Source organism: Schistocerca americana, unplaced genomic scaffold (assembly GCF_021461395.2).
Source record: "Schistocerca americana isolate TAMUIC-IGC-003095 unplaced genomic scaffold, iqSchAmer2.1 HiC_scaffold_31, whole genome shotgun sequence".
NCBI lineage: Eukaryota > Metazoa > Arthropoda > Insecta > Orthoptera > Acrididae > Schistocerca > Schistocerca americana.
In genome coordinates, this window is record NW_025726027.1 from 1,042,361 (window position 1) to 1,045,845 (window position 3,485).

Here is a 3,485-nt window from a genome sequence, read left to right on the forward strand (position 1 = left end):
TTAGCAGAAGCTGATGAAGGGGCTGGTGTCTGAGGGGTGATGGGAGGAAGAAGTGACGTCGACCGCGCGATCTTAGCACTGGCCGAATGGACGACCGTGGTGCTGAAGGTCAGATCGCATGTCTGGGTTGCCACCTCCCTGGTAGTCCGAGGAGAGGCGAGGACAGTACTGTATTTCCCCACTGGGAGCAGCGTGGGCTTCCTACTAGCCAATAGCTTGCGAGCAGCCGAGGTGGACACTTTTTCTTTGACCCGAATTTCTTGGATACAGCGTCCTTCCTTATAGACAAGACAGTCGCGGGAGGATGCGGCATGGTCACCCTGACAGTTCACACAACGAGGAGACGGAGGTGGACAGTCACCCTCATGGGCATCCCTGCCACAAGTGACACATTTAGCCGCATTGGAACAAGACTGTCGAGTGTTATTGAAACGCTGACACTGGTAGCAGCGCGTAGGTGTCGGGACATAGGGGCGAACAGAAATAACCTCGTAGCCCGCCTTGATGCGCGATGGCAGCTTAACACTATCAAAAGTCAAGAAAAGTGTCTGGGTCGGTACAAGGTCATTGTTGACCTTTTTCATGACCCTATGGACAGCCGTCATGCCCTGCTCAGCGAGGAAAGATTGAATCTCCTCATCAGTCAATCCGTCGAGGGATCTAGTATAGACCACACTACGAGACGAATTCAAAGTTCGGTGAGCCTCCACCCGGACAGGGAACGTGTACAGGAGTGTGGCCCGAAGCAGTTTTTGTGCCTGAAAGGCGCTCTCAGTTTCTAGTAATAAGGTACCGTTACGCAACCTGGTACAAGATTTGACAGATCCGGCTATGGCATCTACGCCCTTCTGGATAATGAAAGGGTTGACAGCAGAAAAATCCTTTCCGTCCTCAGATCGAGAAACGACGAGGAACTGTGGGGCAGGCGGTAGTACTTTTGTCACTGGTGGCTGGTCACGTTTCCGTTTTTGGGCAGAAGTCGAAAGAGATGGAGTAGAATCCATTGCGGAGAAATCCCCCATGATTGCCAGCGTCTCCGATGGCGCGCTCCTTCCTTGTGGGGACCCTCTCAGAGGGCTCTCCCGCCTTAGGTGAATGTTTACACCTCAGGTCACACCTCCCGAGAAACAGACGGAGGGACCAATCGGCATGGTCAGAAGGTATCAGCTCAGGCAATCACCCCTCCCTGGGCCTGGCCTTTATCAGGGGGTACGTGCGTGCCTTACATGTCTACCCAGGGTGGGGAATTACGCGTTACCCCCTCACCGGCTACGCGTGCGAACGCGTGGGTCAGCCTTCAGGCACGCACAGGGAGGAAGGAAGAAGAGGAAAAAGAAGAGACAGAGGGAGAAAGAGGACAGACTGTCTCAAACGCCGAGGCCTAGACCAGAGAAGGCAAGGAGAAGAAGGCAATGAGAAGGCAAGGAGAAGAAGGCAATGAGAAGGCAAGGAGAAGAAGGCAATGAGAAGGCAAGGAGAAGAAGGCAATGAGGAGGCAAGGAGAAGAAGTCAAGGGAAAGAGTAAGGAAGACAGTGAGGTGGAGAAGAGCAAAGAAAGGAACGAACCAAAGGAAGGAAGAAACGGGAAGTGAAAAACCAAAAAGACCACAATTATAGGTCGTGGAACCGTCCGTCTCCGGACGCAGGCGCTAACTACCCCCATGAGGGGGATGGACTCCTTTTAGTCACCTCTTACGACAGGCAGGAATACCTCGGGCCTATTCTAATCCCCGGACCCGCAGGGGGGACATTCAGTCTGACTCCCCAACAACATTGTTTCTTCCTAAGTAATGAATCACCCCCACAATGGGTAATCCTACTATGACCATTGAATAGAGGGTATAAAACAGTTGATTCCTTTCTAGAGGAGTGCTAGGAAAAGAGCCAAACTGCAGCAGATTCCTTGCCCTTGCGGAGTTTATTACCAGGAGCAGTAGCACACCGGATGTCATTCCACTTCCGGGCAAAGAGGTTTGATCTAGATCCAAATATCTGCAGCTGAAATCATGAAAAGGAATGGGGTTAAGTATCATCTTTCTCTGGGTCCCAAGTCATGTGGGCATCCCAGGGAATTAACTGGCTGAGTGTCTGGTTAGAAAAGCAAACTGAGCATGTGGCATGGCCAAGGACAGTGAGAAGGTCATGGATAGCAAAGATCAAAGGGTGACAAAAATAGCAACAGTTGATAGGCTGCAGGCTGCTCATTGTGTCTGAACAAATTAAAACACTGTGGAGGGAAGCCTGAGAAATGGAAAGGAGGGCCCTGTGAATAGCTAAAAGCTCTGCTGTGAACACACCACATGATCCTGGTAATAAATATTGTTCAATGGCAGTACAAGATGTGGAAGTGTATCCCACCTTGTCAACTGTCTTAGAACCATCAGTGTAAAAGATGAAGGCACCCTGTAACTGCATGGATGGCACCTAAAAGATTCTAGAAAACCATAGGTGCAGCAGAGACCTTAGGACCCTGAAACAGGTTGCTCCTAATATGTGGTCTAGGTACCATCTAAGGATCATAGGAAGGGGGGAGGGCTGAAAGGGAAGGGGGAGGGGGAGGGGAGATAAGAGAAATGCACAAGGTCCATTCCAGTGAGTGGATATGGAGATCCCAACGAACGACAAAGGGAAGTGACACACATGCCAACCAGCAACCCCACCTGTGGGAGGTTGCCACCAGGGAGACAGCCCTCACTTGCAAAGAGGACACCATTCACAGGATGGTCAGGGAATTGGCAAATGGTGATTGTGTAATTTCTAAGCAGAGATGTCAATACATGTATAGATTAATTTACATACATTTACAGAATGAAATTTTCACTACAGTGCAATGTGCATGCTATTTCTGAACTTGGTGGCAGATTCAGACTGTTTGTTATAATGGAACTCTAACCTAGAACTGCGCCTTTTCTTTTCCTCTTTTTTTTTTTTTTTGAGAACAGATCATAGCAACTGTGTTTTCTGGTTATGACTCACAGCCTGTCCTCACAGCTTTTCTTTTTCCAGCACCTCAATGTACCTTCCACAACTTCAGACATTCTCATGCATTAATTTCTGAACGAGCACTCCTGAGAAAAAGAGTATCATGGGGAAACCATTACCAAAATTAATCTCCATTGCAGAGTGAAAACTTGATCTTGTTAAGTCTTTATCTTGTTAAAAGCATAGGTTAGTGGTGAAACACACACATGTAAATGACATGAATACTAGCCCTGTGCTGTCCTTATCCCTTCCTTTGAGAGAAATAATCATTCTTATGTCAGATATTAAACACTTATCACCAATTGCATGTAAATAAATTTCAAATTACTACAGGATACTTTGTTTCATTTTGAGCCACATGACACTGGTGAAGTGAGTTTATTTGATACTTTGTTGTTTGATGTACTCTTACTTCAGAATTACTTTCTTATTTCTAAATCCCACACTGAAAAAACACTGGGCGATCCATTGTTGTGCGAACTATGTCAAGATTAGACATGTTG